Below are 21,390 nucleotides of genomic sequence, written 5' to 3' on the forward strand. Positions count from 1 at the left end.
TTTCCACAAAATTCCCGAAAATCACCCAGATTTGACCAGATCTTGTAATGGGCCTCAAACACAAAAAGGATCGTTCAACCTCCTTGCCTCCAACAAGAACCAAATTGAGAAAACAGTTGCTTGAGGGGGGCATATCACGTAACCATGCATAACTCAGGCCAACCCAAGAAAGCCCTTCAAAGAGAAACAATTTTTTCCTACAACCTAATGCCGACCTTAAAAGATGAAGGGGCTCACGCCTGAGACCCAAATCACTCCGACCAAACCTTGCATCGAGGGCCAAATAGCCACAAGGCGTCTCCACAATAACCCTAGCTCCAGTCTCCACCATCTTTTTTCAGATTTGTGTCCTCACATACACACACACACATATAACTTCGTTTGCTAAAATTACTTCTAGGCTCCACAATATCAGCGCACCTTTTTTTAGATTATGTTTTATTATATTCTCCTTTCTCTTCTAGGGGTAACAGAGGATTTCCAATATTGTCACTATCCATACTTCTTATGCCCTATTCACATTGCAATTGAAAATCACACTGGGAAACGCTTTGGCCTTGTCCAAGGTAAGCTAGCTTGCTATCCATCCAAAGATAAAACTCCCACAAACAAATTGTTGAACAGGAGACATTCACACATCATGTAGACTAAATAACCCAGGCACCTAAAAAGCAAGTCTTCTCACAGCTTCTGAAATTGCAAGTTGGGAAACAAGGTTGCAACTATCTTTCAGTGGTTCTATTGTTCTGCAATCAATCAAAAGTTTACTCCCCTTGATTGCTTGTTCAATCTCTTTCATACTCTTAACAAGGCAAGCCTTCAGTGAGTTTTGATGGTTGATAAGAACAAATCAAAGGAAGACTTTCATTTTCACCCTCACTAGTCAAGAGAAATTGAACATTTGAAAAAAGTAATTTGTGATTGCCATACTCAAAGGAAGTTGCCCATTGGCTTTGTTGGACTCCCTAGTAAGGATATGAAATATTGTCTCAAGTTGTGGATAGCAAATCACATTGCCCAAATATGGTGCAATTATTTCACTTACTATGTGTGTTGTTGAAAAATTGAAAGCACAAAGCCTTGACAAGACTCGCACACTTGAATTTGAAAAGAAAGGATGTAAAGGAGGAGCAAGCAATGGAATCAATGGATCATGAGAAACACTAGGGGTAAAAGCCACAAGCAAATCATTGTTTTCCTTTTTCTTGGTATGAATTGTTGAAACAGCTAAATGAAACAATGATGAGTTGAAAGGAAAGGAAACAAGCTGGCCCACAACTAAAGCAACATCTGAAGTGCAAATGTGCCAAATTCCTGTAATGATAAAGCCCGGAATGAATTAATAAAACAATCATACTTCTCAAAGGATTGATTACATATTGCCTCAGAGCTCAAGAACTCCTCCTAATACCACCTCAACAAGCAACATTGCCTCATGCAGATGACCACCTTGTCCTCTACACAATGTAAGTCAGTAACATCTGTTGAAATTTGTTTGCAAACTATAATTTTGGATCATGATAATTACTTGTGACTGTTATATATGTTTTCATTTATCATTACTTCATTCAATTAGGCCATCAAGAAATTATACAAGTACAATACACGAAATGGACATGAAACACCAGAAATTAGGCCACTGACCAGGACAAAACCCTCAAGGGGAAAACCTAGCAATCCTTTCCTTATAGAATCTTTAGTCAATAGGAGAAATCCAAGTCATAAACGAACTAACCAATAGACCAAATACCAAGTCAGCCCTCTCAATACGTCATAATGCTTTTCCTTTAGTGTTGAAAATAGCAACAAGAAATGTTGTAAATAGCATTGCTATAGATAGCATTTCAAGTACCAGTGTTGAAAATAGCGACAAGGAATGCTAAAAATAAAAATGTTAAAAATAGCATTGCAATAGATAGCATTTCAGGATATATTCCAATTTTAATTTGTCCTTGAATTAAAATTGAGAATTAAAATTCGAATTTAGTCTCACTAGTTGTTTGAGAAATAATTAATTAATTCGTCTTGAGTTAATTAGTTGGAGAAATTCAAACATGAAGTCTTTGTGAAGACATGCAACAACTATCCCTTTGATTGAGGAAGTTATCCCTTAATTAAGGAGATAAGGATAAGTTGTATTTGAGTTGTAATTATTTAGCTCAGTTAGTTGAGTTAAATCCAATTAAATTAGTTCCAAACAGTTGGAGGAACTAATTGTGAGTTCAGTGAGTTAATGCATGCACGCATGCAACTAGTGTTCTCCAGATAACTGAATATTCTCTCATAAATAACCAATGCATGTCAGTTCAGACAAAGGCCCAGTTGAGATTAAAGGCAGGGACAATGTACTATCAGTTGCAAGAATTTTCCTATAAGAAAATCTCTTGCATGCAGAAGGAATTCATTCCTTCAGGATTGCGCAGTTACTACAGAGGTCAGAGCAGTGTGTGAGGTGAGAATCACACAGGTTACAACTGGAGGACCCAGGAGAAACTGCGCAAGGAAATAGGAGGCTTGGAGGGCAGAGGAGAAGGCATATGTGTTGTCTATTCTGTCTATGAGCAATAGTGAGGGATTGTACTGAGAGCTGGATAGCTTGAGAGCTAAAGCTTTGTGTAATCCTGGGATATTTCCACTTGTATGATAATACAGATAGCGAGGTTTTTAGCTGAGACTTTCCCCAAAGTATTCTTTTGTGTTTCATGTGTATTGATTCTTCTTCTGGTTATATGTGTCCAGCTCTGATTCAGCTCGATCTTTAAGCTTCCACAAGTTTGATGGTAGAAGTAGATTATAGTATTTTGCTTTGGTATATTGTATTATCGAGTTAATCTACAGTCAGATTTTCTACATAGATCTCAGAGGTAGACTTGTAGAGAATTTGCAGGAAATTCTACATTTAGAACTTTGTCATCTACAAAAAAGCCTCAAAACTTTGCATAAGAGTTTCAAACCTTGAACTTCGACCTGCCTCATAAACCTGTTCCAAACTAAATATGATGGATGTATGCCCAGATAGTCTCCATTTTTTGGCCTCCAAGAACCCATCTTCTTCTTCGTTTTGGATTAGATATGATTGTGTGTGATCATGTCCAATTAAGAGATGTGAATGGGCTATATATATAGTCTTCTCCATAAGCGAATGGGTGCCACATGTAGCTGAGCCGACTTGAGGGGTCAGAGGGCTCACTTGGCATCTTGGTGAGACAAATGACACTTGACAAATTTCAAAATTTATTACTTTTACAAAGGTCACAAAGAACATGTCATTTTACATTTACTTTTGACCAAAATAAAACATGAAGAACATGTTAGAAAATAATAATAATTTTTTCTTCTTGTGTTTTTACATAAAATACATATTGATACGAATACAATAACAATTATGAAGACCAAACCTTCTTGCAATTTCAACAACATCTAGCTCCAAGTTGGGGACATGACCTCCCCACAGGATTGCACAAGAATCCCAGAATCTCGTCTACAAACACAATGTCCGTATTCATGGGTATTTTCCTTCCTTTATGCTTAATGACCATAGAAAACAAAGCTATATCAAATTCAAGCAGTGTTGCGGGGGAGCGCTCCCCCCCCCCTCGCTCTCGCTCCCAATCCGCGCTCCGGGCGGGAGCGGGTCGGGAGCGTGCTCCCGATAAAAAAATTTGCGCTCCCTGCCAATTTAGGGATCGACATCGAGAGCGTCGCTCCCGGAGCGAATATTTAACACTCGGGAGCGATCACTCCCGATCGTTCCCGGAGCGAATATTTAACACTCGGGAGCGATCACTCCCGAGCATTAAATATTCACTCCGGGAGCGAATCGACGGGCGCCGGGAGCGATTCGGGCAAAAAAAAGGCCGCGGACGCGAAAAAAAAAAAAAAAAAAAAAAAAAGTTTTAAAAGCCCAATGGGGCAAACAAAAATTTCATTATCACTTAAATGAGAGCAAGAGCAAAGGAGCGAGGAGAAGCGAGGAGCAAGTACCGAGGAGTAAGGAGCAAGCCTGCAGAGAGGTAAGTAACTTAGTAATTTAGTTAGTTTAGTTAGTTTAATTTAGTTAGGTAGTAATTTAGGTAGTTTAATTTAGTTTATTAACTAGATTTAGTAAAAAAATTATGAATCTAAATTAAATTAATAGATTAAAATTAGTAAATTAATTAATTTAAATAAATTAAAGTAATTTGCAGATTCAAAAGCCTACAAATATCAAACATCATGGACCTGGCTATATTTCTTGGGATTTTCCTCTTCTTGGTCCCTTTTATGGTTATTATGGTGCTGGAGAGTAGGAAACGGAGAGGCCAAAATGAAGAGGGGGATGAAGAAGCTAGAGAAAGTGGATTTGATGAAAATCCCAGTGAGGAGGAGCTAGAGGAGGGTGAACATGACTCTCAAAAAACTAAACAAGACCAAAACCCATTGTGGAAATATGTTAACAGGCCTGAAGCAGGGAAAGGGGGTGGAACCACTAAATTTCATTGCCCCCATTGCAACAATGATTACACAGGTTCATACACCCGTGCCAGAAAACACCTCTGCGAGAAAAGGCCATGGGATGGAGACAAACAAATAGGAATCAAAACTTGTCCAGCGGTGTCAGCAGTGGATAGAGCCAAATACATAAGGGAAGAGGAGGAAGCCCAATACAAATCAAAAGAATCAAGGGGTTTCTTTGAACCAAGCTCACAATCACAAGCACAAAGAACTCCTTCAGCATCCCCCCCAAGGTAGTGGATATGGAGGCACAGGGTCATCAGGTTTAAGGTGTAGAACCATATCAGATTTCCTTGATGAGGGGTGTAGGAATGATGTGGATTCAAAGGTTTACAGGTTTCTCTATGCATGTGGGATACCATTCAATGTTCTTCGCTCACCTTATTGGCACGAAATGGTTTCTGCCATAAATGATGCCCCTAAAGGATACAAGAGCCCTGGGCATGACAAGGCAAGAACCGTTGGACTTGATCATGAAAAAGCAAAAATATCACATTCTTTGAATAGAATGACAAGTTCTTGGACTGACCATGGGGTGTCCATTGTATTTGATGGATGGACAAATGTAAAAGGCAAGCCATTGATAAGTGTTCTTGCTGTGTCTGTTAGTGGTGCCATCTTTCTAACTGCACATGATTACTCAGACAAGTTCAGGACCGGCATCAACATTGCAGAATCATTACTTGAAACAATTGACCGTATTGGGCCATACAATGTCATCCAAGTCATCACTAATAATGCTCCTAATTGTAAGGCAGCGGGAACAATTATTGAGGATAAATACCCCAACATATTTTGGTCTGGATGTTTGGTTCACACATTGAACCTTCTGATGCATGATGTTGTCAAGAACAAAAATGCACAATACCAATGGATTGGTGATTTGTACAAGAAAGGCAAACAAATGATAAAATTTATTACAAATCATAGCAATACACATGGCCTTTTCCGCAATCACTCGAGATTGGAGTTGTTGAAGATTGTGAAGACCAGATTTGGTAGCTATTACCTCACCTTCAGGCGCCTTTTGAAGGTAAGAGAGTCATTGGCTAGCATGGTATCAAGTCCACATTGGCAGGTATTAAAGGAAAGGGCTACAAATGCAACTGACAAGCAAGGTTTTGAACTGGTGGAGGAGGCCGCTCTTGATGGTCAGTTTTGGACAAGTGTGAGGCAAGTGTTGGATTTCACCAAGCCCATTTATCAGATGATTCCGTTTGCAGATACAAACAAACCAGTGATTGGCGAGGTGCATGAGCATATGGATACCATGTTGGGGCAAATAAAAGATATTGTTCATAACAGAGATCCCGACTTGTACAAAATGATTCACAATTTTGTGTGTGTATGGTGGAATAAACTTAATCTTCCACTACATTGCTTGGTGTATATCCTTACGCCAAAATACTACTCTACATCTTGGTTGGGCCAACCTGCACCAGGGGGTGGGATTAGGACCAAACCCCATTTAAATGCAGAGGTAACTAGTGGATATTTGCAAGCATTGGAAAAGTTGATACCTGATAGGGAGGAATATGCAGTTGTGCGCCTTGAAATAGGCAAATACTTCAATGGCACTGGTTTGTTTGGTACCTTCCATGCAATGGAAGACAAAGACAGATTTGATGCTCTCACATGGTGGGAAACATATGGCGGCCATGGACTTTTGCCAAAATTGGCAAAAAAAGTTCTATCACGGGTTGTGAATACTTCTTCTGCAGAGAGGTGTTGGAGCACCTACAGCTTCATACACAATGTGAAAAGAAACAGACTCAATGAAAACCGAGCAGAAAGCTTGGTTTATGTGCACTACAACTTGAGGTTGTTGATTCATTACTGTGATCGGGCTTATGAGGATCCCACATATAGAATTTGGGATAATCACCCAGAGGGTGACAATTTGGAGGATGGTATAGTGCATCTTGAAGAACTGGAAGAGGAACTTATAAGGGATGAAGATGAAGCAGCTGCAGCTGCAGCAGCCATGCCACCTCCACCTCCACCATCCAGTAGCAGTGCTCAAGGTCCGAGTCTTGTTCCTTTGCTGTCGCCACCTCCATCTACACCCTCACGTGGAGGGCATGTGCCTTCTAGTTCTGGTCGTCGGTCTGTGCGGGAGACTCCTAGAAGACCACCACAACCTGCTTATACTCCTGGAGACTCTCGTGGCAAGGGCCACATGTAGATTTACAGTTTACTTGTCTTTTCTAGTTTCTATTAGTTTTCATAACTGTTGAGTCTTGAGTCCTTGACTCTTGACTCTTGACTCTTTCATATCATAATGATATTTTTTGTAAATAATATATGACTGTGACAATGAAACTTTGAAGTTTGAAGTTGGCAATTATAACTCATTGGTAATGATTGTGAATTATGAATATGATGCTTCGTGAAAGACTAAAGTTGTTTCATTTCATTTCATATTCATGTTTCATTTTATAACATTTTATTTCATGTTAACAGTTAGAAGTTAGGACTTAGAAATATCTAAGATATTACTTCTTGTAATGGTTAAACTTAGCTTACAAGTACAACTTTGGTGATCAATGATGATAAATGTTATATATTGAATTTTCAATTTTGAAAGCTTGAAGTTGAAACTTTAAGATTGAATTTGATGAATCATGATTCACGAGACTCAATATGTTGCAGTTGTAATATGTATTTTACTAACTTGTGGACATGGTTGATGAAGATTATAATTTCTAGATGATTGATGTGATATGGTTCAATGATCAATCTATGTTTTTTTATGTTTTTTATATCTAATTCATCATTCTACATGTTTTTGTTGACATATATATATATATCAAAAATTAAAAAATATATATATATATTTTTAAAAAATCGCTCCCGGATTCGCTCCCAAACCAGGAGCTTCTGAAAATGGTCGCTCCCACTCCCGTTTTCGCTCCTGCTCCCGCTCCCAAGTAACACTGAATTCAAGGTACTTATACACTGAGACTCCCATCATTCTTAAATTGTCCATTCTCTCTTCAGTGATGCATTCATGGTGTATGCAATTGTAAATTTGTAACCACTGTGGTCAAAAACAAAACCACCAACTCCACAAGTCTGATGTTTTGGATTAGTGCCATTTGCAAAATGAGAGGCATATTCAGCACTCATGGTGTTTTCTATAAAAATGCTACAATCCAAATGGTGCAACATTTTGCATTGCTTTGCCATGATTTGCCTATTAGTGGTATGCATGGAAAAACTTTTAGTCTATACTGCATAAAGCAGATCGTTCACCACAACCAAGTTATCAAACATTAGTAATTCACCAAAGCATAACATGCAGGGTCTTCCCTGGGTTTTATCATGATGCGGTTTTGTTGAGAAACTGTAGCTTCAGTCGGTATTTTCATCAATAAAATCAAAGAAGATAAATTTGAATTCATATTTTTGGTTTATGACCCCATAAGTGTTCAAGTCTGCCCCTCCAAGATCAAGTTGGCCTGCCCCAAGGGAAACACCCCTTCGCGTGGACAAACAACTATATATTGAGCCGATTTGCTCTCCTTCAAGGCAAATTTTTGGATCATCTTGTCTGAGGCTAATACGAGCTGTCTGAAGCTAATACAAGCTGTCTGAGGCTCCTAATATCTGTGGAACATATGCAAAATCTGAGGAATATTATCTGTGGAACATATGCGAAGTCTGAGGCAGATTGTCCATGGAACCAGTGCAGAGTTGTGGCATTATAGCCCTGTGGAGTAGTGCAGGTTTGTGGAATTATAGCTTTGTGGAACAGTGCAGATCTGTGGCATTATAGCACTGTGAAACAGTTCGGACCAAAGGCACTATATTTCTATGGAACCATGCAAACCTATGGCTCATTATCTTTGTAACATATGCGAGGCTTGTGGCACGTATCTCTGTGGATATGCAAAGGTTGTTAGAGTGTTGACTTGGCACATGTGGGTGGTCATCTTGATGGTCAGTACTTGTCTATGTAATCTTGTCAAAGATATGTTATTTTGATGTACAAATTGGATTGAATTGGACATTCTCTCATAAGGAAAGCTTGTTGGGTTTTCCCCCTTGGAGTGGGATTTTCCCAGGGTAATTTTTGGTGTCTCTTGTTCATTGTCTCACCATGATCTTTACTACTCTATGGATCTTAATGTTAATGGTTGAAATTTTCATGTATAACTGCTTAATGATTGAAATGTTTGAAAAAAAAATCAAATTGTATCATTGGAAGTAGTTATCAGTTTGAAAATTGCTCTAGTGTCGTACGCTACTAGAAAAATCAACATAGTATCAGACCTAAGGTGAAAAGAGAAGCCCTAGTTCAAGAAACACTGCATATGAAGTGGAGTTATCCCCCTGCTCCCCCCCACTCTGTTCAGGCTGAAGGTTTATTGTCACAGTTAAACTCTGAAGCCCTAAAATCTCAGAACCTCAGAGATCAAGAAGATTGCAAAAGGTCGGAATACTATGAGGTCAAACATCATCTTAGGAGATCTGTTATAGAAGTTTTATCTATGACTCAAGTCTTAAAGCTTCGAGCCACAAGACCTCTACAATGATTGAGTAGCATGAGGAGATTCAAAGAGCTCAAGACCGTATCCAAAAAGTCTGCCCTGAATTCTTGTTTTGGTCACTGTTTTTAAAGGCAATTTTGAGGACATAAAAATATGTGCAAGCCTCTGTGGCTAGAATAAAAAATCTTAGAAATGTTATACCTCAGATTGACCTTTGTATAAGGGACCAAGATATCCATAGCCAGCTCGATTTGATTGTTGTGGTTATCAAAAGGACAGAATCATTAAAGAACACAGATTGGTAAGTTCTGAACGTAGAAAGTGCTTTTTCCAAGGACGAATGATCTTGAAGTGACCGAGGCTGTGCATCTAGAGACTCTCTTATCTTTAATGATCTCTCCTTGTTATGTCTAATAAAAGACCAACCAATTAGAAGATGTTAATACTCATTACCAAGGAAGAACTCTTCTCAGAAACCGAAGTTACTTGGTCTACTAGAAGAATGAAAAAGTCTTAAGTGGAAAGGAATCAATTGTTTCAGTCATAAACAAAGCCAGCGAAGTTTGATTGCACTCCCAGATCTCTAAGTTTGAAAAATCTACAAGTCATCTTGAGACATGTGATTCAGCTTCGATAAGCAAGGTTGATGATGTAAAGGAAGCAAAATTACTTGATGGTCCTGAATATTCCTTTACTAGGGTGTGTAAATATTCTGGGCTTACAGTGAAGAAAAGGGTCGAAACCCTAATCCAAGATCGAAGATTCTCTCCTCATTGCATTTATGAAAAGGATCAAAAATTGATATTGAAGATGGACTTTGAACAAACCACAGAACATGTGATCCAAATCTTAATATGTTTCAGATCTGATAGGCTGAAAATCTCAGAATTTAGAGGCCAAAATACCTCAGGCAGACACTTGATGAAATAAATTGAGAAACCTCAATCTTATGACAAAGGTCGAGCATCATTTGTCCTGAGGTATATCTCTGAAATGAAAGCCGAGACTTCTGAGGCACATTCCTATGACAAGGTCTGAGTTCCCTTGTGATGAAAAGTCTAGTGATCTAACACGAATTCTAGATGAAAGTTTGTCTTCAAGTTAGAGATGCATTTTGATCTTGCAGACACTAACCAATATGTTACAAGTGGACTTATTGTGGACAAGTGAAAGGAACCCTGATGAGAAGCTTAAGAAGTGATTTTTCTTCCTCAGCTGAAGAATTTGAATCATACCTCGAAGAAAAATGATATAGCTGAAGTCTTTTGAGAAGTTCATCTATTGTAACCATGGAGCTAGCAGCCAAAGGAGGATGAGCTTATTTGTATATTTGATTTGTCTTTGTGACATACACAAGTCTCGTCAACAAGCAGATGAGTCAGAGAAGTCTTCCAATAGGCCACAAGTCTCTTAATTGTCTCCCTGGACTAAATATCTTGATCTCAGAATTTGTCTTCCGAAGGAGTTGAATTCTTAAATCAATTCAGAAGTTTGATTTCAGTTTAAAGGGGCATCTGTTCTATTCATAAAAGGACAAAATGCTTTGCCAGGAGCCGACCTGATATCCCTCTGAATATTTCGAAAGGCCAGAAGTCCAAGTTGCAAATCTAAAGTTTGACATATGAGGTATGTATTGTCATAATTCTTTTGGAAGCTTTGTCTTGACATATCTGATGTAGGACTCCTTGAGGACAGACATGAAAAAGTCCATCCTTTGAGAAATTGATATGGCAAGGTAAAATGACATTATTGTTGTAGTCACACAAGTAAAATATGAGACCTGTATGATGATGTTGTAAAGCATGTTCAGAAGCATCATATGAAATTATTTAAAAGGGTCAAGTCCTCCTTCAAGTTTTGAAGGCAAAAAGGCATTCTCAAGAAGATGAGCTTGTTAAGATTTGAAGAAAGCTTGTATGCAAGAATCGAATCTTTGAAGATCTGAAGTGACAAGTATCAAATTTTTGGAAAACTTTCCTTGGAAATTGTCACAAAGTATTCTTTGCACTGGAAAGATACATTTCATGTACAATTGCATGAAGATGCCATGTCCTCTTTCAAAGTTAAGCACTAAAAGATCTCTCAAGAGAGACGTGCAATTGGCAGAACTTATTTGTTTAAGTTGAAAGGCTTGAATTCAGTAATGCTGAAGCAATACTCGAGTATTTGAATATTGGGATGATGAAATTTACTGCTACAATGGTTTTGAAAAAGTCAAGCTCTTTTGACAAAAGATGATTGATGACAAAATGTTAGATTGAAAGTTTGTAAACCCTAGTATGCAAATGGGTTTGAAGTTCAAAGTGTTCAGGGAGTTTGTGACCGAGCTCCCTGATTTCAATACAGATCAACATGATGTGTGTAAGAGGTGTACCATGGGCAAGTATACCAAGACCGTGTTTCCCAACAATGACAACAGGAACAAGGGGATCTTGGACTTGATCCATTCAAATATATGTGCGCCCATGTCAGTCGTGTTTATTGGAGGGTTCAACTACTACATGACCTTTATAGATGACCATTCCAGAAAAACCTAGATCTATTTTATGAAGACCAAGTGCGAGGTCTTCAATTGATTCCAAGAGTTTAAAACTCTTGTGGAGACCCAGACAGTGAGAAAGATCAAGGTGCTTAGATCTAACAATGGAGGTGAGTATAGTTTGAATGCCTTCAAGGAGTTTTGTGCAGATTCTGGAATTACGAGGGAGCTGATAGTTCCATTTAACCCACAATAGAATGGAGTATTGAGGAGGAATAATAGAGCCATTGTTGGGGGAGTGAAATGTTGAATGATCAGGATTTGTCTATGTTCTTATGGGGAGAAGCATGTAACACGGCAATGTATTTACAAAACAGGCATCCCCATAAGGTGTTGGGGAGGATGACCCCTGAAGAGGCATTCACAAGGAAGAAACCATAGGTTGGGCATCTTCACATTTTTGGGTGCTTGGTTTATTTCCATGTTCCATCAAAGAAGAGGACAAAGCTCGAGCCTATTGCAAAGAAGGGTATCTTCGTTGGATACAGCGAGACCTCAAAGGCTTACAGAGTCTACATTCTTGCACTCAGGAAGACAATGGTGCAAAGGGATGTGAAATTTGAGGAGGACAGGGCTTTCAAAAAGTCTTGTGGCTCAATGCATGCTATAACAAAGGTTCAAGAGCAGGAAGCACCAAAGGAAGAAGGGAGACAACCATTATATATTGTAGGACCCCAGACTTGTGTGCAGGTCGAGCAACATAAGAATGAGGAGGAGGATGCTCCATTTACCCAGGTCGAGACTTCCAGGATGAAGAGGCCAAAATGGGCAGAGCATAACTTAAGGGAAGCTCAGGAATAGGTAGATGCTTCTAGGACTTCAGTTGGGGAGAGCGGGCCGCCACAAAGATTTTCCAGTTACATGGCTCTTATGAGTGTATTGATTGAGGCTGAGCCTTCCAGTTTTCAGGAGGCATCTGAGCAACAAGTGTGGGGGATGCCATGGTGGAAGAGTACTCTTCCATCATGAAGAATTATGTATGGGGGGTTGTGCCACTGCCACAACCTGAAGGGAAATCAATGGTGGGATCTAAGTGGAAATATAAGATCAAACATGCTATTGATGGTTGTGTTGAGAAGGTCAAAGCCAAGTTCGTGGCTAAGGGGTTCTCTCAAAGAGAGTGATCCAGGAGGATCTTGTCAGATCAGTTACACATGTTCAGTGTTGTCGCCAGCAATTCATTACGATATCGTTCAGTTTCTACAGTGTTGTTTATGGCTCAAGTTGTTCAGGTGATGCCAATGGTTTTCATGATGATATGGTTTTGTACCTAGCTCTCGACATATGGTTGTCGTCAGTTCCGCCAAGATTTGGTCGTCCACATGTGTTTGTCGTCCGCCTCACAGGATTTGAGTTGTCGACATGTGGTTGTCGTCCACTTTGCAGGATTTGGTTGTCGACGAGTTTGTCATCTTGTGACGTTTGTTGCTAATGTCGTTTTGTGACATTTAGTTGTAAAGGGGTTTTTCTTATTTGATGTAATGAGCTAATACAAACCTAATCCTAAACCTAGTCCTAAAAAGCTATGGTGAAAGACCATGTAACAAAACCATAACTAAGACCTAAAACCCTAAAACTACATATAAAAACCTCAAACCATGCATCAAAATACATGAAACCTACACTAAGACCTAAACCCTAACCTTATTCCAACACTATGTATTAAAACAATTAAAAAAAAATACATAAACCCTACTTCTAAACCCTCTCGACCCTTGTTATAAACATTACACATTAATAAACATTATAAATATTATAACAGCCCTAGACCATGGGCCTTTACTGCGCGGGGAGATCACTATGGTAGTGATCATGTGAACAGGGCAAACAATAACCGGTAGGGGTCATGTAGACCGCAGCAATTGTTAACCGGGCGGGCACATGTGACCGAATGTGACTAGCCGTCGGGGTTTGTAAAACTATCTAGCCTGACCGCAGCAAAAATGTTTGAACTAACCATGTGGCATGTGAACAGCGCTTCGTCAGAACCGCCAGGATCATCGCATCATAACCGTAACCGTTAGGGGTAAGCACAGAGGTGGCAGCATACAGCTGGTCACATGTAACGGTTGCCCTCCTCTGCCCGGTCAGCGAACCGTTTACAGTTTTGCTTTAATATAAAGTTTATTTTGGGTTTTGTTGGAGTTTTGGGTGCAAAACTAATAACAAGACCATGTAACCTTATCCCTAAGATGGCAAAACATGGTTAGACCAAAACCAACAAACCCTAAAATCAGCCAATTCATTCCTAAACTAAGAAGAAGGAGTTCGAATGCACCTAGTAGGTTATAAAGGCAGTTTTGTTCATGAAGAGGAGGAGAGTGGTTTTGGGTTTTTGTATGCAAGTTCTGGAGGTTATAGTCGATTTTGTTTTCAGTGTAACAGGAGCATCCGGAGTTAGAATTGGGAACCGTGACAAGCGTTGGAAAGCTGGTTCAGAGAGCTATCTTATGACAGTGACCAGAAGTGCTTGCGAGCACATTCAGTTTGGTCAAATTTTCTGTGTAATTCGACTTCTTCGGTTTCAATCCTAATAAAGCGGTCGCCCATCTTGAAAGCGGACCCAGAGACGTAGTCCATCAGGGACGAACTCCGTAATCAATCTTGTTGTCTGGTATCGCTGTGTTTTTGTTGTTTTCACTTCTGTTTTGCATCTTGCTTATGTTTTATCATCTATCGTAAAGTCTTCTTCTCAAGCAGTTCTCACGATTTCAACACTTTCAGTTAACATTCTATTCATTAATGGCATAATCAATTCTACATCATTTTTAACATATGATCATTTCAAATCATATAATTTGGTATCAAAGCAAGTTGCGTTTGTAGAATTTGCCATTGAATGTTAACCAAGTCAAAGTCGCAACGTGGAGAAGGAATCCTCGAGCAGATTGATCCAGAGATTGGAAAGCGAAGAGTCGTTCATAAGTCGACCATGACAGGATCTAATGCAGGTGAAAATCCAGAAACTAAGATGAGTGATGAACAGTTTCAGCAAGCATTCTTGACTATGCAGCAGATGTTGGGAGAACTCTACGAAGATAAGAAGGCGAGAGATGCAGCTTCTTCTTCAAAGACATCGAAGAAGGACAAAGGTAAAGGCAAGGCTGATAAACCACCTTCACCTCCATCATCTCCATCATCATCATCTTCTTCTTCTTCTAGTGCAGAATCTGAAACAGAAAAGAAACCTAAGAAAACATCTCTGTTAAAACTTGATGTAAAAGTTGAATTACCTATTTATGATGGCGAAATGAATCTTGAAAAGCTAGATAATTGGATTAAGCAGTTAGAAGTGTATTGTCGTATTCAGAACATTTCTGATGATAAAACGAAAATTAAGTTAGCTACACTTAGAATGGGGGAACAACTTTAATCTGGTGGGAAAGTAAAACTCAAATAGATATAAAGCGAAAAGGAAAAATCATCTCTTCATGGTCTAAGTTTTTAAAAGCTCTTAGGAAACAATTATATCCTTTAGGATACATGTAGCAAGTTGTTATTGATTGGCAGCATTTGAGGCAAGGTAAAGGGCAGGGTGTTCAGGAGTTTACTCAGGAGTTCAGAAAGAAAGCATTGGCGCTTGGTATTTCATTGAATACACGTGAAACATTATTAAAATACATCGGCAGTTTACATTCATATTTGCAGCATACATCATTGATGTTTAATCCTGATGATTTTGATGAAATGTGTGTTCAAGCCATACATATTGAATCAGGTGGCAGACCATTCAAGTTTTCATCGCAATCATCCAAAGAGTTGGAAATCAAAGATTCCAATGACAATAAAGGGAAGAATAATTCGAAGAGAAAGAAATCAGCGATAGCTCAGAAGGAAAGACGTACTTGTTCTCCTTGCCGGAAAATTGGTCATGATGAATCAAAGTGTTGGAAACTTTATCCAGAACTTAAGCCCAAAAGGTTCCTTAAGGAGAAGGATGAAAAGAAGGCAATTGCAGCAGTCCAGCAAGATCTAGGTTCAGATTCAGGTGATGAAAGGAGGATAACTGCTATGGTTACAACAAGTAAAACTTTTGACACTGGTTCAAGTTCGAATACTATTGAATCTTCATCAAACATAAATCCATCAAATGAGGATAAAAGAGTTGAATTGTTTAACATAAGGATAACTTCTAAGCACACAAAGATAGATACAATGTTTAACAGTGGATCACAGGCCAATTTAACATTTGAATATTTAGTTAAGAATTTGGGTTTGGAAACACGGAATCATCCAAGACCTTACCCATTAGGATGGCTAAATAAATCCACTCAGATAAAAGTCTCAAAACAGTGTCGATTAAGATTTGCCATTACAGCTAATTACATTGATGAAGTGGAATTAGATGTGGTTCCAGTAGACATATGTGGAGTTGTCTTAGGAAGTCCTTATCTTTATGATCGTGGTGCGTATTTTACAAGAGAGAACACACATATCACCTTAAGAAAGATGGGGTTGAATTTATTGTCAGGGCACATCAAAACAAAAATCACTTGAATTAGTTCTTGCTAATCAGATGAAGCATTTAATAAGTTCAAATAAAATATTTGTAATCATGTGTGTAAAGGAACAACATAAGAATCAACAGGATGTTTGTTCAAGTTATGAGTCTCAGCTTCAAGATAGTTTGATCAAAGAGGTAGAAACCTTTCCAGTTCTATTTAAAGAAACCAAACATCTTACTCATAAGCAGGGAATACAACATGAATTACAGATGATGCCTAAATCTCCTCTTCCTAATGTCAGAATGAATTATTTCAGTCCAATTTTGGAAGTTAACAGTTACAGGGATGCAGGTCAGTATTGGGGAAAGTCAGTATTAAATTCCTCTTGTATTGTGTCACCATTTCATGTTTCAAACAATTTGGAAGCCTCTTTTCAAGTGGAGAGGAAGCCTATTTGTTTTCACATCAAAGCCTTTTCTAAAGCAGTGTCAAAGTATTTAAGGGAAACTTATGCATCAGGGGAAAGTGCTAATCAATGGAAACATCATTTAATAAATGACAAAACAATGATTCAAACCAGTGTGGAAAAAGTCTGCAAAAAATCGAGATTAAATCTTAAAATTGCGATTTTTTCAACAAACGATTTAATCCTCCGATTTTTTGTAGCCTTTTTCAGAAACGAAAAAATCACAATTTATTCGTTATATGCCCGATTTTATCGGGAGTTGACCCAAAAAGTCTGCTATCTTGAGAGTTGAGACTCAAGATCAGGAGTTGATTCACTATTTTGATATGTGATGTCTACATATACATATTATATATTAGCTTTCTTTACATGTTTATGTGGAAATGCATTTATTTGATGTTGTGGATACTCTAGATGTTAAAAATAAATAAAAATAAAAATGAATATTTTTGTGTTTTTTTAATTTTGCCGACTTTTTCAAAAAACTCCCGACTTTAACGAGTTTTTCAACTTTGGACCCTTGTCAAATTAATCCTGACTTCGACTTTTTCCACATTGATTCAAACAAATCAACAGCGAATTCAATACTTTCAAAATAAAACTAAGTTGCAACAATTTCCATATTTCAGATTGATGGGTTTATTGCAGCAAGTTCACTTAGTAATCAGGAATCAGGAAAGTATTACAAGTCAAGTAGCTGGTTTGATGTCAAGAATATCTTTGATTGTCTCTGTTATTCCGCAATATAGATTGTTAATACATGTCAATGGTATTGAACAATATGCTGTAGAGACTGTTTTCCAAGATGATTATGAATCACTAACTCATGGTATTTCGTGGAGAGAAATCAATTACCATGTTCATAACAGGGTGTTTGACTATCGTCACAAGTTGTACATATTGCAAATAGATGGAACAGGTCACCGATTCAAAATGTGCCATGGTCAACATCATCAGGGTCATCATTTGTAGGTGATTGATAGAATGTATTGGTACATCATCGGGGCAAGGTGGAGAGTGAGGGAGCTCTACCCTCATTTATTATCTGTCTAGTCAAACTTTTGTGATCCAAGATCTTTCAAGTGGAGAGGATTGATCCAGGAGGATCTCGTCAGTCAGTTAAACAGGTTCAGTGTCGTCGTCAGCAATTCAGTCCGATGTCGTTCAATTTCGACAGTGTTGTTTATGGTTCAGGTTGTTCAGGTGATGCCAATGGTTTTCATGATGATATGGGTTTGTACCTAGCTCTCGACATATGGTTGTCGTCAGTTCCGCTAGGATTTGGTCGCCGACATGTGTTTGTCAACCGCCTCCAGGATTTGGGTTGTCGACATGTGGTTGTCTTCCACTTTGCAGGATTTGGTTGTCGACGGGTTTGTCGTCATGTGACGTTTGTTGCTAATGTCGTTTTGTGACATTTAGTTGTAAAGGGTCTTTCTTATTTGATGTAAAGACCTAATACAAACCTAATCCTAAACCTAGCCCTAAAAAGCTATGGTGAAAGACCATGTAACAAAACCCTAACTAAGACCTAAAACCCTAAAACTACATATAAAAACCTCAAACCATGCATCAAAATACATAAAACCTACACTAAGAACTAAACCCCAACCTTATTCCAACACTATGTATTAAAACAATTCAAAAAAAATTCATAAACCCTACTTCTAAACCCTCTCGACCCTGGTTATAAACATTACACATTAATAAACATTATAAATATTATAACAGTCCTAGACCACGGGCCTTGACCGTGCGGGGAGATGACTGTGGTAGTGATCATGTGAACAAGGCAAACAATAACCGGGCGAAGTCACGTAGACCGCAGCAATTGTTAACCAGGCAGGCGCATGTGACCTAATGTGACTAGCCTGTCGGGGTTTGTAAAACTATCCGACCTGACCGCAGCAGAAATGTTTGATCTAACCGTGTGGCATGTGAACAACTCTCCGTCGGAACCGCCAGGATCACCGCATCATAACCGTAACCGTCAGGGGTAAGCGCGGAGGTGGCAGCCTACAGCTGGTCACATGTAACGGCCGCCCTCCTCCGCCCGGTCAGCAAACCGTTTACGGTTTTGCTTTAATATAAAGTTTATTTTGGGTTTTGTTGGAGTTTTGGGTGCAAAACTAATAACAAGACCATGTAACCTTATCCCTGAGGTGGCAAAACATGGTTAGACCAAAACCAACAAACCCTAAAATCAGCCAATTCATTCCTAAACTAAGAAGAAGGAGTTCGAATGCACCTAGTAGGTTATAAAGGAAGTTTTGTTCATGAAGAGGAGGAGAGTGGTTTTGGGTTTTTGTATGCAAGTTCTGGAGGTTATAGTCGATTTTGTTTTCAATGTAACAGGAGCATCCGGAGTCAGAATTGGGAACCGTGACAGGCGTTGGAAAGCTGGTTTAGAGAGCTATCTTATGACAGTGACCAGAAGTGCCTGCGTGCACATTCAGTTTGGTCAAATTTTCTGTGTAATTCGACCTCTTCGGTTTCAATCCTAATAAAGCAGTCGCCCATCTTGAAAGCGGACCCGGAGACGTAGTCCATCAGGGACGAACTCCATAATCAATCTTGTTGTCTAGTATCACTGTGTTTTTGCTATTTTCACTTTTTTTTTGCATCTTGCTTATGTTTTATCATATTTCGTAAAGTCTACTTCTCAAGCAGTTCTCACGCTTTCAGCACTTTCACTTAACAATCTATTCATTAAAGGCATAATCAATTCTACATCAGTTTTAACATATGATCATTTCAGATCACAGAGGAAGTTGACTATGATGAGACATTCGCCCCTATAGCTAGTTACACCTCCATCAGGGTTGTGATTTCCATTGCTACAAAGATGTGTTGGAAGATCCATCAGATGAACGTCAAGACAGCATTTCTTAATGGTGTGATTGAGGAGGAGGTCTATATAGAGCAATCGAGAAGCTTTGAGGTCCATGGGATGGATTCCCATGTTTGCAGGTTGAAGACAGCATTGTACAGACTCAAGCAAGCACCACATGCATAGTATTCCAAGATAGACAACTATTTGTTGGGAATGAGATTCACTAAGAGTGATGTTGACTCAAACATGTACTACATATTGGACAGGGGAGAACCACTTTTTCTTGTGTTATATGTAGATGACTTGTTTCTTACAGGGTCAGAGAAGCTCATTGCAGATTGGAATAAGTATCTTGCTTTGGAGTTCGAGATGAAGGATATGGGGTTGATGCACTACTTTTTGGGCTAGAGGTGTGGCGGAGAGATGGGCAGGTCTTTCCTTAGACAGGGAAGGTGCATTGCGGTGAAACTAAAGTGATTTAGATGCAGGACTACAGGCCTGTGACTTGTCAATGGTGACCAATTGGAAAAAAAATTGATGCTTCCAAGTCAGAGGTAGTGGACCCCACTTTATACAGGCAATTGATTGGCTCTCTTATGTATCTGGTCAACACCAAACCAGATATATGTTTTGTTATCAATACACTCAGTCAATTTATGGTTGAGCCAAAGTGAGTGCACTAGGTGGCAGCGAAACACATACTCAAGTATCTGTGTGGTACAGTGGAGTATGGGTTGAGTTATGTCCAGGGAGATGGAGTGAAGCTAGTGGGTTATTCGGATGTTAACTGTGCAATAAGCGCCACTGACAAGAAAAGTACTTCAGGTTGTTGTTTCAACTTGGGGTCTGGAACTGTTTTTTGGTTCAACAAGAAACAAAAGTCAGTTGCACAGAGTTCTACTAAGGTTAAGTACATAGCAGCAAGTTTGGCATCATGTGAGGCCATTTGGCTTCAGAAGTTACTCATGGAGCTATTTAATTAGGATTTGGAGCCAACTGTGATACATTGTGACAATTAGAGCTGCATCAAACTCTTCGAAAATCCAGTGTTTCATGACAGGTCAAAATACATAGAGATCAAGTACCACTTCGTCCGAAAAGGTGTACAGAAAGGCAAAGTGAAACTGCAATATGCACTTACAAATGAGCAAGTTGTAGACATCCTCACAAAGCCCTTGATGAAAGGCAAGTTTGTATTATTCAAGGACAAGTAAGGGATGGTGCAAAATACCTTCCTCACTACGAGGGAGTGTTAAAATCGTAGTTCATATAAGTGTCTCTACATAGGCCTTATGTTCAAGTATGCAAAAGATATCTTGAAATTTTACTTATTTCAGCATTATTTAATTTTGGAGAACTATCTAATTTCGTTGAAGTGTCTGACATTTCGAGTGAACACTTCACCCATCTTCAAGGATAGTAAGCTTAGAATGATGATACAAAGAGTGCTAGACCACAAAAAAATAAAGCACGGGTATGACCATTAGGGTTATAACGTTTATATTATATTAATAATTTGTTATTATTAATTCTAGAAAGATGTGACCATTAGGTTAAAAGGGAACGTTAATGATTAAATGAAAATAAGAAGTTACATTAGTGAAATTAATTAGGTTTAAATAAATGAATAGAATGATTGCAAGGATAGAGGGTAGGTTAGGGGCAAAAGTTTGAATTGGGTTGAGGGAAAATTTATGAGAGAAATATTAAATAAAAGGATTAAATAAAAGTACAATAAGACACAAGAAGATAAAATATGAAGAACAAAACATGAAAGAAAACTAGAACTTATATCTTTCTCCAGTGGCATTCTCACAATGAAAGCAAGATATAAGAAAACCCTCGATCAAAATATTTCTTTAAACTTTGTATATATATTGTAAGTGTAAGAGACCGTATTAGGATATAAATTATATGTTGTTCAAACAATTATTTTTCTATAAATTTCTCCAAACAAAAATTAAATATTTTTGAGAAGAACAGTATAATGCAATATACCAGTGTAGGTTTTCATTTTCAATGAAGTCAGTAAATCAGTGCTCGGCATTCAGGTTGACCTATTCTTTCAGGAAACTCACCTTTATTTCTTTCAGCCGCTGCAGCCTGCCATTCCACATTAA

The 21,390-nt window shown here is 38.6% G+C and overlaps 1 protein-coding gene across 2 annotated transcripts in view; it reads right to left on the minus strand.

Annotated features, from left to right (window-relative positions):
* Positions 1–21,390, minus strand: part of LOC149242511 (uncharacterized) — an 80,110-nt gene that overhangs the window by 56,018 nt on the left and 2,702 nt on the right. The window contains exon 2 of one of the 2 annotated variants that reach the window (XM_089367696.1): positions 21,349–21,373. The gene's annotated coding sequence lies outside the window, so the exon portion shown is untranslated. Of the gene's footprint in view, positions 1–21,268; positions 21,374–21,390 lie in introns of both variants that reach the window. The other variant, XM_089367695.1, reaches the window with a different exon arrangement.

The sequence above is a fragment of the Pinus tabuliformis genome, chromosome 8 (assembly GCF_031772625.1).
Source record: "Pinus tabuliformis cultivar Carrire ecotype Pingquan chromosome 8, CPIR1, whole genome shotgun sequence".
NCBI lineage: Eukaryota > Viridiplantae > Streptophyta > Pinopsida > Pinales > Pinaceae > Pinus > Pinus tabuliformis.